General features: G+C 41.4%; 1 protein-coding gene across 1 annotated transcript in view; it reads right to left on the bottom strand.

Moving 5' to 3' along the window:
- Nucleotides 1-22,159, bottom strand: part of LOC308152706 (interleukin-1 receptor accessory protein-like 1) — a gene marked incomplete at both ends in the record, with an annotated part of 199,840 nt that overhangs the window by 161,309 nt on the left and 16,372 nt on the right. The window lies entirely within an intron of this gene.

The raw sequence follows: 22,159 nt of genomic DNA, 5'->3' as shown, positions 1-22,159 counted from the left end.
ATTTTCTTAAGATGGTGAGTCAAACATTTTCTCGGGGCTGTATTTACAGGGCGAGACTCTGATTAAAGGGAACAGGAAATAAATTAAACTTGTAAAGGAAAGTAAAGGTCACAGGGAGTGATGAACTTCTTAGGTCAGGTAGCATCAAATTGAGCATTGATCACTCTAGTGTATCGATCAACCCAATCAAGCCCTCGCCTGCTCTTAATACACCCATTTGTCTATAGCAAAGAACCCCTTCTGATGACTGTAACACCCAACACTATCCTCCACAAATAGACATCAGCTATTGTGCAACGTTAAATGAGGCTTGCAATCCGACACACTCCGCACCTTAGTTCTGCAAATAGGTTTACAGGCCGGGAAGTGCTTCCTAAATGACATCAACTAGCTACCCAATGGAAAACTGCTTTGGCAAATGAGGCATTGCATAAAGAATTTTGATTCCTTCCACTACGCAGACAACCTAGAAAATAAATATTAGTTTGAATTATTGAATTTAATTGCAGTTTGTGGCCCAGAGCACACCAATAGACATGCTTGAATATGATTCCAATGGTTATTGTCTTCTCCCTGGTTTTCTATTATGCTCCTCGAACATCTGGCACCACAATTCGTTTTTTTTTGTCTTCATCACAAGATGATTTATAGTCTTAGAAGAGGTATAACAATAACACACACGTGTTATTGAGCAGCGCCATAGGGCGTTTAGGTGTGATATATTTGCGCAACGTGTATGAAGCAGCCAATCAGTGAATAGCTATAGCTGAACTCCATCTTGGCTCTTGTGCTCCACCTCTGGCTCTGAACCCCAGTTGGCTGCCATGGCCTCAGCTCTTCCCTCTGTTCCCCCTTGCTTGGCATTAATCACGGCACTTGCCTCTGGTCGCTCCCTTTGTTCCGCCAACAAAACAAGAGGGAACAAAGGAAATATTTGCACACTGAAGCACCTCTCAAGACAAAGGAACTTCACAGGAAGTGAAAGGTGTCTCAAAGTCTAGATGGAAGCCATATCTTCAAAGGGGACTTAACACAAGAACAACATGAAAAGATTGTAATTTTCTTTATGCCGCTTCTGTCTACTCATTTTGTGATAAGACGGAAATTAAATGGTGCTATAATGATCATAAATGAAAAAAATGGCCAAAATGCAAAGACATGAGAAATGTAGCCTACTGCATATGACTATGAGTAGGTAGGCATAGCCTACTGTAGATAGCCATAACCCTTCATTCATATTGTCTCCAAAGTTATGTCAACTGACATTTTAGACCCTCCGCCAACATGACCCACAAATATTCCCCAGAGCTTTCCTTTCATCAGCAAACTGTCTGTCTTGACCTTCCTCAGCTCGTCAAACACTTTTGCTGCCATAAACACGGGTAATGTGCAACCCCAATATTTCGGCTATCAAAAGCTACACAGCTGCAATCTCCCCGTGCCTTGCCAGTGAGGGGCCCGAGGGGAACACCCCATGCTAGATTCCCTTGATGGCCATACTTTCTGTCATCCCTAGTGCATGGGCACAGGAGGATCTTGGGTTGTTGATCGTCTTTGGACTGACAGGCAGGCATGGGGTGTGTTTGTGTGTGTGTGTTTGTGTGTGTGTTTGTGTGTGTGTGTGTGTGGGGGGGGGGGGGGCAGTCGTGGTGGTGGTGGTGAGGGGGGGGGGGGGTTGTGCTGGGGTAGAGGGAACAGCTGCATGTAGCATATGGAGCTGGCATGGTAGCGAGCTGCTGGGTCGACTTCACCGGGACCCCAATCACTGTGATGGATGCTGGGCACACTGTGGAGATCTACCCAGGCTCCCCAGTAGGGGTTTGGATGGGTTGGGGGGGGGGGGGGATCCCACAGCTCACACACACACACACACACACACACACACACACACACACACACACACACACACACAGGCCTACAGACACACACACACCACCACCAACAAAAATTCCAACTTCACCCCTTAATAATCTTCTCCCTTCTGTCACGATCCATCTATTTCTGTTGTATATATGTCTATCATGGTAAGCTCAGTGGGTTATGATGATTGGCTACCCAGGGTACATGGGGGAGTGGCTTGCCTGTTGGCGGGTGTTATTTGAATAGTGCTCATTTCCTACCTGAGAGAGGTGAGAGAAGCGAGAGGTGATTGAAGAGAGAGGAAGTGATTGAGAGACATTGAGACGCCATAACAAAGAGACGCTTATGAACCCCTAAGGATATTTATAATTGAGACTATCACTGTTTGGAACTGTGAACTATCCCCAAGTCGTGTCGTGTCCGGTTTTGTTTTGTTATTGTTATTTTGCTACATGTTAAAATATACTAAACTGGAGGGGACACCCTGCCAGCTAACGCGGGGGCTGTCCGGTAAACCCAAGCTGTCAACGCGACGGATCATCGGACGACGGTAAGCCATTCCCTGCTAAACACCTACCTGGGTGCTGTCATCTAGCCCTGAGCTAGCCTACACACCTGCTAACACCTACCTGGGTGCTGTCATCTAACCCTGAGATAGCCTACACACATGCTAACACCTACCTGGGTGCTGTCATCTAACCCTGAGCTAGCCTACACACCTGTGTCCGGCCTCGGCCCTGTGTGGGAACGAGCCCATTGGTTTTTAATGTACATGCAGAGCTGTTGGGTCGTGACACATTTTTCAATGTGCTCACTTTCTTATCAGAGCTTTCAGTTAAGCCTGTGTGAGATAACATTTGCGGACAGCACAATAGACATTGGGCAAAATACATTTGCTGAGAAACATCCAGCAAATGATCAGCCCTCCTATTCAAATCTAGTGCCCCATGCAAACACACATTTCTATACTAGCATTACAGTCACAAATTCTAAATGGTTTCCTATGTAACCTTGAAAAACGTAACCAGATATTGTTAGATCAAACAGCGTTTTATGAGCATGGCCGTAAAGTGCATATCTTATGCATATCCTATGTAAGTGTTCAGGAGGAATCCTTACCTAGCAGATTTCTTTCCAGCTCAACAGCTAGAAACAACATTTTGGCGCACCATGAACTAAACGATGCATACATTTAGAAAAAAATAAAACTTTTCTAATGTCCCTCCCCCAAAATGAACTCTCTTACTACTCCCAGTGCTCCTATTTGCACACGCACCTTCAGTGACCTCGTATGGCAATCCCTCCATTGCAGTATATATCTTGCACATCCATGTCCTTGATGACTCCCTCATAAATCCGAGAGTAAATAGTTTACCAAAACATCTATGAAATATAGGCTTAAACAGTATATTATCACTTCGTTTTGAAGTGGAGACACTTAGTTAGCGAATTAGATAGTTTTTGCTTAATTAGACCTCATTGGCTGGTGGTGGTAAGCATCTGGAGCGCAACCCTTGTGAAAAGAAGTTGCCGCTGTTTCTGGGCAGGTGAAAGCAGAAGACAGAGAGAGCGATAGAGAGCAAGACATGTGCTCATTAACAAGATAAGTAATAGTAAATTCTGCAATTTGCTTGATTACAAACTCACTTGTAATCGTGTTATTCTACATAATTGTGACAAAAAAAGACAGAGGTCATAACCTTGGTGTCCTCGATGTTAGTTACAGCCCTTTTTCTGAGTGCTCCTTCTCTCATTGGCAAAATAAGATGCCTACAGAGCACATATAAACACAGATAATAATACGCCTGTTTGACAGATACAGACACTGCACCACCTCGGTGTTCGAACAAATCTGTAAAGGAGGTCGTTCGGTGATGTACATATGTATATTTAATTCTGTAAATGTCTACCTGTCGGTCCAATATCTGTGGTTCAGTTTTCATCACTCTGATAGGGGGAACAAAAGCGGGGAACTGAACCGGAGTACCCGATTTTTTAATTGACATCCGTAATAGCTTTTCTTTATTGTTTGCCATTTTAGTCATTACAAAAAACATGCAAAACCTTCAGTCAAAATTTATAATTAGGAAACAATACTGAGGCACATGACCTTGATGTTCCTCAATGGTAGTTATGGCCCTGCTCACATTCATACACATACACATTTGAGATTTGTTTTCAATCGGAAGAGTGTACATGACTGGCTCTGTTATGAGGGGGTTAATGTGTTAGCCAGGTCAGTCAACAGTAAGTGATTGTCACAGCACAGGGCCACGCATGTCAGAGAATACTCCTCTCCTCCTCCCACTCCTCTCCCTCTCACAATGTCTGTGGCCCATTCCAATATGTCTGCCTCACCTTAAAAGAAAACACTGTGTCAGGTTTACAGAGAGGGAAATTGTGCCAGCCAGGCCTGGCTCACAGAATCGCTAACTTCCCTGACTATTGAGCACATACTACCCTTTTACAGTATAGAGATGTTTTCACACCAACCACAAACCCCAGACTTAAGATGTATTCATCACAGTGGCCTAGAGACAATGATAAGAAGATGTTTCCATTTGTGGAGAGACAACAGAGCGCAATACTTTGCGCAATAGGGAATCGTTCTGTATAGCATGAATAAGGAATCAACAAAGGGCCATAGCCAGGTCCTTGGGCATACTGTACAGTGCTGCTTGGACAGTGTGGGGAACATCACAGAGGCACAGGAGTCTTTGATCTGCGGCTGCAGGCACATAGCTGAAGTGTGGGGGAAGGGGAGTGGCCACTGTCTTGATACAGAACAGGGACAGAGGGACACAATAGACAGAGGCCGAGGGAGAGGGAGAAAAGGAGGGATATTCCATGGTGGCTCAATTGAGTGAAAAATAAAAATAAACCCCAAAATATAGCCTTTGTGCCACTGTTGCTCTTTGGCAGTGCCATTACCAGTGCCAGTATCTATAAGAGATAATACAGTTTCTCAATAAAAGCAGCAGAACGTATTAGTAAACAAAGGTTGTACGGTAAAATGACTCCCAGTGTCATCCAAATCTTGAAGCTGAATATAACTCAGTGAGTCCTATCTCAATGTACAGTATACATTGCTGTGTTTAACATTGCTTGAAACATTACAGGCCCATATACAGTACAGATCTGACTGTAGAAAGTTTACAATTCCTACTTGCCTTGCAGCGGTACAAAATCTTTCGCACGGTGACACTACAACACCATGTTCATTAGCAGTCTTCTAACAAGGACTCATGCAATGACGTACAATCTGAAATATTCCCCCCACTTGGTGCAGTTACACAGCTAATGTTTTGACAGGGTCACAGTGCAGTGTAACCTCTCTAGCATCTGAAATATATTTTTGAATGCAATCAATCTCTTACTACATAATAGTTTTACTTCAGAAATAATTAGTTCATCCTTCATCAAACAGTCTGAAATGAGATGAGAGAAACAAAATGGCCTCAAAGAGTATTGAGCATAATGGATACCAGGGCAGAGAGACGGAACCTATCGTACTTTTTTTGTTTGTTATAACATGTTAAACCCCCAAATTAATTCTAGAGATAGACTACATCTTTAAACTGTGAAACAAGTGAAGTTTCTTTGTCTTTGAGTTCCTCTCTGCTCAGGCTTTCTTGTAATCACTCCAAAATCTACATGAGGCTCCCATTCATTAATGAGAAAACTCTAAGCAATATTAATCTTGAGTCGGGGGGTAATTTATAATTTTTGACATGTAAAGAGAATTATGCAGGGGGTGGACAGAAATTTGAGAAGCCCACTTATTGTCTGCCTCACATGTCTTGGCACCCGTCCCAACACTTCGAGTTGATGTCAAGAAACAATTACCTCCCAATAAATTCCTATGCTATGCGAGTGTGAAGCCGTGGTCTGCACTTTGCAGTCACAGGTTGGATCCAATTGCAATTATGCCTGTGTAATATGGTGCGTTTGTTAAAAAGGCCACAAAGCCACTGGATAAAGGGATATTCATTAATGGTTTGTCAATGTCTACAGAAAGTATCAGACTATTCAATACTCACATAGTCTTTCCAGAATCACTGGCTTTAGTCACTGTAGATTGTGTATGTGTGTGTGTGTGTGTGTGTGTGTGTGTGTGTGTGTGTGTGTGTGTGTGTGTGTGTGTGTGTGTGTGTGTGTGCGTGTGTGTGTGTGTGTGTGTGTGTGTGTGTGTGCATTTTAATCTCTGCCACTTCTAGTAACCCTCAACATTTTGGCCATAGCATAACAGTCCCTCTGAAGTAAAAGTAGAAATACATACTGAGATACGAAATGAGCATGAAAAACATCACTGTGATCGTCACAATGGGGCAGAGACTCTTTACCATTGCTACTGTAAGTCAGATAGCAAAATGAACTTCACTATGTGTCACTTTCTGGAATACAAGTGATATCTTTCATACAAATACATACATTTCATTTCAAATACATACAGTATGTATGTAACATAACATCCAAGAGTCATGCTGACATGAGTGTGCCTCTAGATAGGCTACATAGCCCAGAGTAGACTTCAATACACCAATCTTGCAGATGTATTTGGTACATTGTCCTAGTTCTACAATTCTACAGGATTCTTCAATTAGGAATTAAATTATGTTATTTTGTTATCTATGGATGGGTTTCACAACGGCAGAGTTATTTTATTACAAAGTGGCATGGATCTCCTTCTGAGATGACTAGTGCTAATAGCCTAGGCACTAACTATTATTGAGTATCGTCAAACTAAACCGTCTTGCGCAATTTCTTTATAAGATATTTTCTTTTCATATTGCATTTTCCAGCACAATCTTTAAAAGTGAGCTGGCATACCTTAAGTCTTAGGCAAGGTTATTCATTACGCAAGTGACGTTGACCTCTCCATGATTATTATTTCTCAGCCAGTACCTTTAACTTCCATTTCCCAACCTTCAATGCTTATTATTCTGTGTACTAACCTGTCTTCTGTTAGAAAATGGTACAGTTTTTCCTTTTCGAAGAAGACCATTTATGCCCAACCTCCAGAGAGCCTTACACCAAATGACATGTGTGTTTGTATAGAAAAAGCCCCCCTCTACAGTGGATCTGTGATTACAGACTGATCCCGTGTATCATAGCTTTGGCAAAACACATTTTTGTTGTTGTTGTTGTTGTTAAGAGGATCCCATGTTGCCTAAGCTTGCCAGTGCATGTCAGACAACACAGGGCACTGTAATGGGACGTCTAGGGGCTCTCCCGCTGCCAGCAGCCATGGCAGGAGTGACATGGTGGCCCTGGGGGACACCCACTTCCCCTGCAGCCTTTTTTGTAACAGAGCCACTTAATTGGCACCCTGGCTCTCGCCGGAGCAGTCCTAGCTGTCAGAACCTGGACGACGAGGAGGCTTTCTCTCAGGATACAGTTCCCAAACTGCTACGACGACACATTCTCATAATACAAAGAGTCCCATATTGTGAATTGCTGAAATGCTGAAATGCTTCAAGCTTTGACATTTGAAGGATAAAGTGTAAGTTTCTGAGGGGGATAAGTATTAATAATGGCATGGTAAAGTCTTATGGTATGGCATGTTACAGAGATAAAGGGTGGTCTGCTCTGGGACTGTAAAGTACTGTACTTTGAGACTGAGTCTCCTTTGTTCCAGGGAGGAATGACACATGATCTGAGTTCCATGTGTTGTTTCTCACTTTTTGAGATTACAATGCACAGCCTTTTCCAACAAAACACTTAGGGTCTCTTCATCTCGATCTTCATATCTCTCTCTCAGGATGACCCTATGCACTGTGTACACTGCTCTCGTTGACAGCTGAATCCTAGGAGGGGACCGTATAAGCGGAGCTTTTGTGACACCTGTGCGACCTGCCAACATCTAGGGGCTCCTACACCACATTGTCCTGTACAGGAGAGAGCTATAAGAAGCAGCGCTGTCAGAACAGGTCCATCATAAGTGTGGAGACCCGCAAAAAAGGCAGCTGGATGAGAGTAAGGCCTGCCTGTCTCCAAAAAGATGAGCAATTTACTGGTCTGTTTGTAATGTCAAGGGGCCTGTGGCAGAGAGGGAGAGAGAGAGACAGATAAAAGGAGAAAGAGAGCAACAGAGAGAGAGAGAGAACAATGCTGTACTGTGGCTTCTGGCCATGTAAGCACATTAAACCAAGAGGTTTGACATGACTGTGTAACCAAGACAACGTTAATTGAGGCAGGTCAATATCAAATTCAATTCTGAAACGGTACAGAGCTAACAAGAATACTCAGCTCTTGAAGTGTCAGAGGGTAAACTAGTTAGAATTGTAATCATCCTTGCTACCAATGATTTACAATAACCTGACACACTAAAAGAAGCACGAACAAGACGAGACTTGATTTTATAGACTCTAAACTAAATATAGATTGTTTAAAGAAAACACAAAAAATAAGCCAATTAAATACAGCAAGTCAACTGACAAAAAGGTCTGTATCCATTGGGGGCCAGGCTCTCTGTGGGGTTGAAAGTGCCTTTGATGTGTTGACGCCTTATCTGCACCAACCAGATCCTCAGCTTGCTGACACGGGCCAATCAAAAGCCCCCTGAAGGTCTCTAGGCTAATCTCAGAGTCACTGCGGCCTAAGTCCACCGCCACAATACCTGCTCCTGACTGTTCAATAATCAGCATGAAGCCACAGGAGACCAGTGCAGGGACACATTACCAATGTGATTCTAATGTATGGCTGGTCCATGTTCTAATTGTGCATTGCTAATGAACATCGCAAGGGCCAAATTAGAGAAATACCTACATGGGAGTAGACAGGTGGAGGTAAATACACTGTAGAGAGGTAAATGAGACAGTGAATGAAAGTAGAGATAGGATAGAGAGATGTCGTAAGAGAAAGAGGGTAAGAGAGGAAGAGAGAGACAGAGAGAGAGAGAGAGAGAGAGAGAGAGAGAGAGAGAGAGAGAGAGAGAGAGAGAGAGGTTAGAGATTAGGGATTTGCACGCCACCACTCTTTCCTGCTGACTCTGAGGGTTAGGTACAATACAGGACCACTGGACCATCATTAAAATCCTGAGACGTGGAGTCAATCTGGCCCTGCGAGTGCTGCCCCTGGAGGAATCCCAGCGTGTTGAACCGGCTCTCTTCCTGTCAGCACTTTCATTAATAATTCAACGGGCGGGCAGAGCACTCAGAGTGAGGGGCCAGAGGTAGCACTTCTCCCTCTTCAACATTTCATTCATCAACATTTCATATTAACCTAACACAGCTGAGACTCCATTACAGGGAAGACATGTTATTTTGTCTAAAGTGAGGAAAGCAAGTGCAGCAACATTATGTGGCAGTGAAGTGGGCTACGTGAGGTTTGTTTCCATGCTTATATACATTCAACATGTTCAGATGCACATCGATTTTAAACACTCAATATGCATCTGTAAGTGTCGAATAAGGGGAACTACTTTTTTTCTGAGCTTTATTAAAACCAGGACGATTAAGAAGATATTTTCCTTAGGGAAACCTAACCAGGAAGGCAGGTCCAGTATCAAAACACAGAAACAACCATATGAAAACATACAGATACAGTGAGAGAAGGAAACACCCGCAATGATGATATTAACCACCATCGTCATCACCGACATTTGGTTTCAGTCATACCTCCTGACTGAAAAAGTTCGGCTTAGGGCCTAAGAGGAGCCTTCTTCAGAGGCACAACAGAGAGCATCCTGGCGGGTGGCATCACTGCCTGGTACCGGAACTGCACTGCCCAAAACCGCAAAGTGCTGCAAAGGTGTGGACAGCTGAGAAGCGGATGTGAGCTCCCCTCCATCCACGACACCTACAAGGACGTGGTGTGTCAGAAAGGCCCTCAGGATTATTAGGGACCCCAGCCACCCCAATCAGGAACTGTTCGAGCTATTGCCATCGGGGAAATGGTACCGAAGCCTTGGGGCAAAAACCCAGAGGCTGGCAAAAAGCTATTTCCCCCAAGCAATCAGGCTCCTGGTGAAATACACTGGAACGGTGCAAGGGACTGGCATACTCCAGCCAACCCCACGCACACTGTGGATATGAACATATTGCAGTAGTATGGCTGCTGCACACTACTGGATTACTTGTGTACCATTGGACTGATTCACTGCCGTGCTGTATTGTGTTGTATTGTGTTTCGTGCCACCATGCTCTGCTCAGTATTTTTGCACAATTGAGGCCACTGTGAAATTACAACTTTGCCAAAAGGCCACTTTATTTCCTTGCCAATGTGGGGTTATTTGTTTTGCTTACTAAGGTTGCTTATTATTACTGTGTTATTGTTGTGTTTTCCCTGTATCTGAATGCTGCAATGTCATTGATGAGGAACCAAAGCCAAAGAATTGTACTCGTGTGTACGGTAAGATGTAATAAAAGTGATTCTGATTCTGATTGGTCGTTCAGGAGCAAAGTGGTCACTGCATTTCATCTCAACCATGGTTTTAATTATCTTAATTAAAGCTATCACTCACTTAAATTAATCATTTCAGTACAGTTGGGAATTTGAACCACAATGAAAATCTGTTGATTTGGTATGCCTTCAAGTCTCAGTGATTTGATCCGGTCTGCAATGGATCAGGTTATGTGTACTGCGAGTTTGCATACTGTTATATGTGTACTGTGAGTATCGCTCTGACACATTAAAATACACTAGCATAATTTGAATGGAAAAGGGGATGGGAAAATAGTAGACCTTCAGATAGAAAGGTGATCTACAGTACAGTATTACTTAGACTATCTTCCTACCATCAGGAAGTCAATCAAGGCCACCACTACACAATTCAATAGCAGATTTTACCCATCTTTGAAACCAAGCTAATGGATTGATTTTTAATGTAGCATGCATTTCTATTCATACAGTATGTTCTCATTTAATTCCTCTAATAGCCAACTGAGTACTTTATTAATGTAATCTATTTAATGCAATGTTGTTGTGTGTCATGTTTGTGGAGCTCCGACTAATAATTCTAATTGATGTATTCCTACAAATGGCTGGCAAACTTGACTTAGATTTTTAAGTCAACACACTCAATGTCACTAACTAAAACAAAAATGATATCAACACCGTATAACATTGTTTAAACACCCCATATTCCACTATAGTTGTATTTGTTGGAAATCTGAAATAATAGGTTATTAGGAAAAGGTGCATTGGTAAGTGTTATGTTAATGTGCAAATATAGTTGCCCAGTTGACACATGTGGAATAATACCTATGTAAGGATGTGTACATACATCCACATTAAAAAAAAATCAAAGTTACCTCCACTTATAGTAAAGCTGTACCAAAATGTGTACTGTACCCCTCTATGTGGAAAATGCTAATGTAAATACGATATCAATTGCCAACCAAAAACATTCTTCCATCACATTATCAGACTTTAACATACTTTCACACTAGCCTGTGTCCACATTTCGTTCTTAGCATTTCACTTTACCAATCTGTGCAGAGGAAACTGGGTCAGAGTGAGCCAATGGTATCATCAGAGCAGAGAACCATTGAGGCGTTCTCCCTCAATGTTCCACTATCTCATCTCTAATGGTACTTACATTCCTGTACTCTCTCTCCTTCCCTCTCTTTCTCCCTCCCTGCTTCACACCGTCTTTCCCCCCCATGTCTCTCAGCCCCTGCCCTCCCTCTGCCCTGGGCTCTCCCTGCCCTGATCCACACTGGAACTGTATTCAACTCATGAACCCTACTGTGTAGTAATGCAAACATGTAATGCATACATGGGTAATCGTGTGGCGGATCCCCCAGTGAAGCAGCAACATGGTAATGCACTTGGACAAATGGTCCTCACTTCTCCAACATGCTCTCATATATCCTGATACTTTGACCCCAGGGAGCTATGAGCTGTCTACCATCAAGAGATTCCATTCCTCAAAAGGCACACTCAAACCCAGGACCTGTCCTTTCCCATGAACCTACACTTTCTCAAGTTCTCATCTATTATTGATTACATTTCTACGTTCTAAATGTAACAAAGTTGAAGATGAGCACACTAAGCTTCCATGGCTACCAGTGGATGATCCTTGGCTTGCAGTAAAATGAGGTAACATCAACGTAACTACTGAATACGTGACAGACCTCATAGGATTGGAGCAAAATGTCTTTACAAACAAAAAAAACATTTCTTTGCAAACACAGACAATGAACATTGCATATGCATATGGTAAAAATAACATTATTGTTTTTGGTGCAGAGGATGTGTTAAAAAACGGAAAATCTCTTCCCTTTATTGACATGAACTGCTGCAAAAACTAGGCCTCTAAGACCCCAAGAATTGGATAGGTATAAACAACATGGCAAAATATCACCCTGCCTATCAGAGGGCAATGTACTACGACAATGTTTTTCTGGTAACACTTTACATCGAGGTCCCCTCTGTAAAATGTTTCTAAATGGTTTATAATTAGTTAATAAATCACTTAACCAGTTTATTATTCAATTATCAACCATTTACAAACTGTTATAACTCATATGTTTTCATGGTTTAATATTCACTTGATGCTTGTCAAATAGGGAGCTTGCAATCAGTCAATCAAACAAATAAATTCTGGGACCTGCACCTTGGACATGCTGACAATTTCAAGTATGGGCCATCGGGCAAAACATGGTGACAGCTGTACTATACGTTGATCGATCTTCACATGGTACAGCATGGGTGCCAGCCGAATCATCCCCACAACTCAGGAAACAACTTTCACAAAGGAGACTTTAATGTAAAGTGTTAGCATTATTTTATTTGTTTATCCATTTATTATTTTGTAGATTTCCCTCACTGCTTTTATTTTGTTTAAATAGTGTGAGTCTGGATGTTTCTTGTATCTACAGAGCTCTTCTGAAAGAGTCAAATCTTCCTTTATTTTATTTTTTTTATTTTTTTTACAATATTATGGAGGATGGATCGTGCCACAATGAAATACAATGCACACATCAAAATGCAATACGTGTCACAATAAATACAATGCAAAAATACCAAATTTTTGTGCCAAAATGAAAACAATACAGCCGTATTGTATTTTGAGATGTGTACATTCAATTTATGCGAGGCTATGCGTCACTCCCTCTCTCCGTCATGAGGAGGAAAAAAGGCACCCAACTCCCACTTTAGGAATAAAAGCCGGGTTACGATGCAAACACAGCTTTTGCCTGATCACCGGATATGATCAAACAATCTCAATGCTCTCAATACAACAAGGGCTCCCCTTTCTTCTGCCACAACAGGGAGGTAGACACAACAACTTTAAGACAGCATTCGACTTTGGGTTATTTCCGGACAATTGCTGTGTTTGTACCAGAACACGAAAAAAATCCCTCAGTCAAACTGATCCACCTTATCTCTTCCCCAAGCCCCTTCCAACCTTATCTTCACCCGGATAGTAATTAACAGGAATTACATGGGGGTGCTATCTGTAGAGCCCTAGCCATTCCGCAAAGAGCCCTTTCCATTTAGGGCTGTCTGTTGAGAGATTACCAGTGGGTGTGGGTGCCGTGGCCAGGATTATTGAATAACTGCTGTACTCTTCACATTGCCACCTGGAGATTTTGACACATTTGGAGATAAAGTTGAGCTGGCCACTGGGTTTACGTAAACCATGTCTGTGAATTCACATTGTTGTGTCCAGAGACAAGGACAAATGTATATTGCATTTCATTCTTACATCACAGCATGATGAATATGCTTTTTATCCTCTGAATGTAGTCAGATGCCCACTCATCATCATGGCCCTTTCACCCATTCTAATGATGGGAATACTGGTCTATTATGGGGTCGGGAAATGCCTGTATTCAATTAGGCCTACTTATTCTTCTCTAAACCTTCCACCACTCTGAATGTTGCATCCTAAAGAAGACCATCTCAGATTCAGTTTCCACGGCAACTGGCTGGCATTCAAATTGATGACATCTCGTGATCGCCCACTTCCGTTGCTCTAAAAAAAACACTCCCATAAAACTTCAAACTTGATGTCATTCTGGGTTCTTCTTTTTTTCAGTACCCCAGAGGAAAGAGAGTGCACGCACCATATTACCCCCAACATCCACTACCCCCCATTGAGAACGAGTGGGCTAAAAAGGACAGGAAGACAGAGGTAAAGAGAGAGGTGTGATGAGAGAGAAAGGGAGAGAGAGAGAGAGAACATAGAAGAGGCTCTGGTTCTTTTTTACCACACTATAACCCTAACTTTCGGCACACAAGACCAGGATAAAAAAAATATCTGCTCCTTAAGAAGCGCTCTTAGGCCATCTTGTAAAGGCTTTTGTCTAATGGTGTCTCCTGCTCTTTTCCCAAGCCTTAATTAACATAGACGGGTTCCCAGACAGCTCCAGGCGAAGCCTCTCAGCGAGTCCACTCAGTGTCACCTTGTTACCCATGTAATAGGTTCAGACGAGGTCCTGCAGACAGGGGAGAGGAGGAAATGTATTCATGGAGCCACCACTGCGCTGCTTCTGCCATCCTCTCTCTTCTCCCTTTTTACTTTACTTACCCAATCAAACCGCCACTGATTAAACTTTCCCCAACCCACTCAACAAACATCTACTGCCATTGCCGCTTCAGTTGTTCAAGGTATGGGAAAATCCTGATTTTGAATCCAAAAGACTTTAAAATGTAATTTCAAACATGACATTACAACATAATATGTATCGTTGTTGTTCTTTAACTCAGTGTTGAGAGACTCGTGTATTTATCTGAGATTGTTCTGGAGCCGTGTTCGCAATTCAAGTAACCCATCATCTGAAAAACAACATCATCTTGCAGTTGAACTTAACTGAGCCTTCTGTATTGAGATGTCTTTGCTAGCTATCAAAGTCCTACAGATTAAGTACACTCAGGAGGTACCACCTTCAAAGCCCAATGGAAAAGAAGAGCAGTGCAATGTGTCAAAGAGCTGAATGTCATGGATACTGTACATGGAAGAGGCAAGGCACTACACTACGCCCTGTCAACCCAATTAGGCTACCCTCCATACACTGACTTCATTCTGTAGTAGAGAAAGAGGTCAAAGAACATAAAAACCCAGCACTATCTTGTACTGTAACAGTGCAGAAAAGTTAAATTAATCCCCAATGCAGGGATGTTTGGGATCTTTTCCAGTATTGTTGGTAGGAGAGATTTTAATAACCAGCAAAGCTGGAATGACAAAGAAAAATATGATGATATTATATTATAGTTCTAATTAAATTAGTAACCTTCGGAATCTAGAGCCCCTTGAAGGTCACAGCCAGAACAAGCATTAATTGCGATGTAATTTCTGAATTAATGTTGAAACCTCACCTCCAATTCAGTTGTACAGAGAGATAAATAGGTTACTAAGGAACTGTCAGCGGCTAGGTCCATCACCGCAACAATCGTTTATTCAAGCACTAATTTGTTTGTTTAATCCAATTAATTGGGAGCTCTATTTTGCAGATTTCCCCTGTTTTAAAAAAAATGTATCCCAGTCAATAATCGGCCCGCTAAGCCACTCATAGAATGCCCACTGTGTGTCAGTGAGAGCAATAGTATTGTTATTCCTTTCATTCGGCAGACCTTTGATTGCATAATCCCTTACATATTGTCGCATTACAGGGGATCCAGATGGTAATGGCTCGCGGTAATCCAGATGCTGACCGTCTTGGTCTCTTGCCCACACAAAGCAGAGAGTGTGTGTGTGTGTGTGTGTGTGTGTGTGTGTGTGCGTGTGTGTATGGGGGGGGGGTTCTTTATATGGAGGTCTCTCTTATCATTTTGCTTTGAAGCAAACCTGGAGGGACATCTTTTTTAGTGTAGACTACTTTAACAAAAAGCATGATTGTGTTTCTTCTCATCGTCATTGTATTCAGGCATGGCTACAATCACCAGAGGACATGTTGACTTGTGGCTCTCTCTCACTTGAGAGTGGGTCGGTCAACTCCCACTCTGTTTAAAGAGCTCACTTGTGTCATGGTCAAACACAGTTCAGGGTCATTAAACAAACTTGCCTAGAGGGAGGTTCGGAGTGACTGAGCTTCCAGTTGATGTTGTGTATCGAATGAGCACACAATCTCCATACTTCTCCATACTTGACCTACAGGATCTCAGAGGTTATCCATACTTCAGTAAATTCCCACTGAAACCCACACATCGGACTGCAGAGTATTATCCAGGCCCTAAGAGCTCATCCTGCAAAAATTAGGTCATTTACCTATCATTTAATTATATATGTTGACATTGGCTGCACATCGTACATCTCAGACGCTTTGCAAACAATTTAACAGATATGAAATGTTTGCTAATCCCCAATTTCCCTGAGATCAAAAGAAATGTTGGAATTGCTCCCCTTGGTACTTTTTAAATAGTTTTGTGACAGAGTGACACCAGAATCATTTACCAAACAGCTTTTGGTATGCAGATGTTCAAACATAGGCCTCTTACCGATAGGCCTTTGAGAGGAACACAGACAAACTGCGCTTGTACAGCATTGTTGAGTATACTGTAGTACACCATAAGCAAGTATAAACATAAACAAATACATGAATAACATTTCATACTGATTCTAAACTGAAGAACAACAAATACATGCAAGAGACAAAAAAATGATGTACAAAAAACTGTTCTAAATGATGGCAGGCCCTAGCAAAAACAACATTTCCCATTTATCTTAAGTGTGAGTCATAGGAATCATTGACAAGTGCCAAGTAGCTCAACAAAAATGCAATGAGGGCACACTAATTAAATTGCCATCATACTGTTATATTTAATCCCATTGCTCATCATCACAAACCTGGCCCTTGTGATATTGATGTTAAAAGAAAGGTCAACTCAAATGTGTGGCTCAGAATATGACAAAGTGAAACATATTCTATACTTTTCTAAACATGCAGCAACAGAAACAGTCACAAAACATACACAGAAATCTCAAAAAAGGGCAGCCTTTCCATCTATTTATTTTGCATAGTGTGTACAGTTGTCTTGTTGGAATGCAGGGACTAGCTCAGGATTATTTTGAAAAGGAAATAAAGATGTGAATGATTAGTATCCCCTCCTGGTAGAAATAACTTATGCCAAATAGGGCCCTTAGGCTAATCCACATTTGCATATTAAAAGAAATGAAAGCGGCACACAGGAGAAGCGTAATCCGCGGCCGTCCTTGTGTGTTACTCAAGCCTTGCCACTCGGTGCACAAAAGCAAAAGAGAAACCCTAGAAAATAAATACTGTAGAAATGAAGCAAGCTGTGGTTTGTTCAGCAAATATCCTATATCCATTAAAATGGGGAGAAGACGATGGGCACATGTAATGCTACAGTATAACACAGATACATTTGAATTCTAATGCTTGAGAGCTGAAAGGCATATTTTGAGGACTTGGATGCATTTGTTGAAAACTGAACTGTTGAAATAAAAGGGTTAGGGTTAAAGTGTTGATAAAAACATACTGAGATGAATTTTTGCATTAAAATGAATATAGTCCAGGTGATTGTTTTGCCCAGCTGTTTTTCTGGTTGATGTGAGGTTGGGACTGGAGAAGTAAGGGTGTATTGTGTTGAATGAAACAATGTAATGATCGACCATAAATAAATCACTATCTGCACTCTAATAAATTGTCTTGGCAAGGGAAGAAGAAATGGAAGGTCATCACCCTTGTAAATAAGGTGTAAATCACTCAGGAGCTATCGTATCTGCGTTTTCTGTACACAACATCTGATAGATTGTCAACAGGAAGTGAGCATTGCTGCAGAATCAGTTATAAGTCTGTGACCAGACTGCCCCTTTGGTCATTCTGTGCATCTGAAATTCAAAATTCAAAGAGGACCATATTTCACCACACATTACATTCTGTTACATTAAATTCTGTAATGTACATCCTGAAGCTGGATATACTGCCAGGTAAGATATAGTAAAGCACACACACACACACACACACACACACACACACACACACGTCGAGGCAAAAAAGGAGAAATGTTAATCCTATTTCAGAGGGATACATCGTGTGTAGGGATCTGCTGAGAGAGCAGAAGCAGAAGAGATTGTGTGGTGTCACATGTGGGCCCACTTGGCTGAAGACAGGAAACAGAGACAAGTGACCCGTTGATTCTGTCACAGCCACACAGGATAATCCCCTACCAAAGGTATCCCCCTCTCCCAACTATATAATGTATGTACACACACACACACACACACACACACACACACACACACACTCACACACACACACACACACACACACACACACACACACACACACACACACACACACACACACACACACATACACACACACACACACACACACATAGCATCAGTCACAGAATAGCCCAGGTCCAGTATGTAGATTTGAGCTTTATAATAAACATTGCCATAATAGATTGATAGCGATCAAGGAATGAGATGTGCTGAGCACTGTTTTGGTCCAAACAAAGCTCTTTCAAAAAATCTGTATCAATAGAGTTTGTACAACTGTAATTCCTAATCTCCATTTTCTCTCCTTCACAGATACAAAATGGAGGATAAATGTATTTTATGTTACAGTAGGTGCTTTGGCCAGGGCTGAGTAGGTTTGTTGTTATGCTGGGGCTGGAACATGAGGCGTTCCACCTTTTTAATTTATGTTTCACACATTAATGGAATCTAATCTTTTAAAAAGACCACTGAGCACTATAAATGCTTTCATAACGGTTTCATAACCCATGGATGAGAACTTTAGCTCTGATTCACTTTTACAGAGCTATAATACTCTGCCACTCTGTGTCATATAAACAAAGAATAAATGAATGACATGTCCCGTAAATTACCGGCTGTCCCATGAGGCCTGAGCTGCATGTTTGTACCGTAACGGTGAACACAGGAAGCTGCTGTACCCCGATGCTCTGTGATAGGCTGATAAACAAGGCCTCGGAGAAGACCTATCTGTGGAGAAGCCTTGTAGCTGACACAGTGACTTAATTAATATGTAGAATTTATTGATCGCTGCACTGCAGGGAAATCATCTCACATCTTCAGCCATTTCAGACAATAGGGAATCATAAATAAGATGGCATACATATATCACATGTATGCCAGCCAAAAAGGAAGACAATAAACTTGACAGAGAAATATGTAACAGCATGAATATAAATCATATGAAATTAAAATACTGAGCTTTATGCTGTGTGGTGTCACTGGTCCATGTTATACTGAACTGAAGGTGAAGGGAGAAAAAAAAGAGCAAGGTCAAAAAGATGAGTGAAACATCTACAAAATAAGACTTGATGCTGCGAATCAGCCTTTCAGGGAAACAATTGCACGGCGACAGGTTCTCTAAGAGGAAATCCCAGGCAATTTCCTTTTCATTATCAAAAACCGTGAAAGAAATTAGCCCTGAATAAGACTGCCCATACTTTGTGCTGACCAAAGAATATTGGTGAAAGCCTGCCTTTCCAACCACTGCTTCTGCAGAATAGAGACCCAGGACTCCTGCAGCATGTCAGTCCTCGGCGTCAAACAAATCCGCACTCCTCAGTGAGCGAGCTTACATCCTTTGCCATTCCAGAGAGAAAGAAAACAAAAAACCCAACTTGGCAGGAGTCCCTCTGCACCAATAAAGATTCACTCTGCCTCTGTGTGTCACAGAAACAGGTTGATTGTGCTATGACCATTTCCAGCTCCTTCAGTTGCTAAACTAAAAGGGGAAAGAGGGAAAAAAGCACACAAAGTGAACAAGTGGGTAGTGTTCAAAAACTGTGGCGAACAGGGACACGGCAAACAGAGAGCGAACACAGCCAGAGAGGATGTTTTCAAACTTTTCCAAAGAGCACAATGAATAGGGCCACACGCTGAGAGGCTGACAGACATAAGGGAGCTTGACAGCTCATCAACTGCCACGTTCTAACTCTTCCTGCGTTTACAATGCCATGCTTTCCCCACAAGGGATTTATCAAGGACCCTATACCTCCAAATGTGCAAGTCGCACACTGTTTCCTTGATACCAGGAAAATGTAAGGTAGAGAGACTTGAAAAAAATAAACGAACTGTGCTGCTAGCATCTAAACTTCAGGAGTCTAGAAATCATGGTCAATAATTATGGCCCATGACCAATATTTACCATTCACAAATGTCTTCCCAAACGAGATCCACTGAGCCTTTGTTGCTCTGCCTGATTTTCATTGTAATAAATGATATTATGCAATTACTCAATCTCAGACCTCTGTCAGAGTTCCCTCACAGGAAAAAGTATACAGTTATTGTATTGTATATCTGGCCTGGTTGACATATTTGGGAATCAATAATGTCAATGCAATTCCCTTAACCCTGAATAATCTAGTCAGTCACCATACTGGATTTATTGCCATGAAATATTGAAATAGAAGTGCATAATGGGAAGAAATTATCATCCTGAATGATATAATTGTGAAAGCTAGAGGCAACTATCAAATAGATCGTAATCATTATACAGGCTTGTTGTGGGGCTTTTCTAGAGGTCTATGCATTTTATAAGGATATGTATATGTGGGGATATGCAAATTCTCATATCTCTGTCATCTTAAGATCCAAAGGCATTGCCTCTGAGGGAGGCTGTTGAAATGTGAAATGTGGGGTTGAAATGTGGGGCTCTCAAAACAAAATCAGTAAAATACCTTTTCAGTAGCAAACCATTGCATGGAAAAACCTTGAGGATTATTAGATGGATGTTAATTTACAAACATGTGGAGAAACTGATAGTTAATGTTAATGACAAGAAAGGGTACATTTCGTATTACCTTTTAAGCAGCCTGCAGCCTTTTAATAACTATATAATACAATTATTTAACAATTGTTCTCTGAATGACAACTCTCTGATCGGCTCTTTTCTGCACAGCTCTTATCTCAGAGTGGATAGAAGGATAATGAAAGATAGAAGAGTAATGAAAGCTTGTTTGGGGGGAAAATGAATATGGGAGTTACCAGTCCATTGTCTTTAGATTGACTACCTCATTTATAAAACAATCTCTCCAATTTCCCCAAAGACAAAAAATTGCAGAAACATCCTGGACTGGAATTTGCTGTAGGTTGTTATGGTGACCAACACTGGGAATAACAGAGTGTGTTAGTTAGGCGATATGGTGAAGAAGAAAGGAATAACATCTCTCTGTAAACGCTGAGAAACATATTTTTTCAGGAGTGGCAATGGTGTGGCAGGTAATTCAATTGCGTTGCACACTGCAATAACAGTCTTGAAGCTCAATATGACACTGTCCTTGGTGCAAACTGCATGTTTCTGCTTTGTAAATAACATACTAGTTCTGTTTCAATTAAATATATCCAGTTAACAAGGACAAGTCAATGTGATGGTATTCATCGTCCATCTAACAAAATAATATTATATATTTCATGTGAAGCTGAACAAGGGGATAGAAATGAACAAGTCAAGAGAATGACCACTGTGTCTGGTGGTTAGAGCTGCTTCTCTCAGCACTTGACTGGGAACACATCCCTGTCCCACCAACACACACCTCTCCTCTTCTTCCTGTCCATCTCTCACATTCCATTTGTTCTATGAAATATATTAAAGAGTGTTCATTCCCACCCTTAGAACAAATTGATCCGTCATTGCTTAGTCATTGAGTTTTCTTCAAGAAGGTATCTAACTTGAAATAGGATCAAGGCCAAAACAAAGTCAGTCACAAATCAATGGAAAACCAATATACTGTGTAGGTACAACATGGGGGACATCCTGTGTCTCAAAGACCACAATAAATCTTGATTCCGGTGATAAAATTATCAGTTGTACTACCCTCCAAGGCGTTGCCCGAAAAGGTTGTACTACCTTAGGCCATAGATGAAAAAGCTATACTGGATAAAGCCATAGACAAAAAGGCTATTCTCCATAAGGCTATTCTCCATACAGCCATAGACGGAAAGGCTATTTTCCATAAAGCCATAGACAGAAAGGTTTTACTCCATAAGGCCATAGATGACAATGCTATAGTCCTTGAGACCTTAGTAAGTAAATAAGGAAGTAAGTAAGTAAAGCTTTATTTATATAGCTCCTTTCATACAAGAAATGCAGCTGAAAGTTCTTTACAACAGGAATAAAAACATGAAGTGAATATAAAAACATATACAATATGCAATATAAAAACATATACAAGCATAAAATTAATATAAAAGCAGGGGGAAACAGTAAAAGGAAAAGGTAAAGATAAAATACAATAAAAATACATTTAAAAAGGGACACAATGTGCAACCTCTGTCTTAACGCTTAGCTTACCTTACACAGTCTTTCTGTATTTCTCACTGGCTTTCAAGTTCAAACATGGCTGAACGGACCTTGCACCAAAAATCCAGTATCAACATTACAGTTTCTTTCTTTTGCACTTACTCAAA

This window comes from Nansenia antarctica, assembly GCF_963989245.1.
Source record: "Nansenia antarctica genome assembly, chromosome: 3".
Lineage (NCBI taxonomy): Eukaryota > Metazoa > Chordata > Actinopteri > Argentiniformes > Microstomatidae > Nansenia > Nansenia antarctica.
Note: the sequence above shows the minus strand (reverse complement) of the source record. Positions and strands in the feature narration are given on the sequence as shown.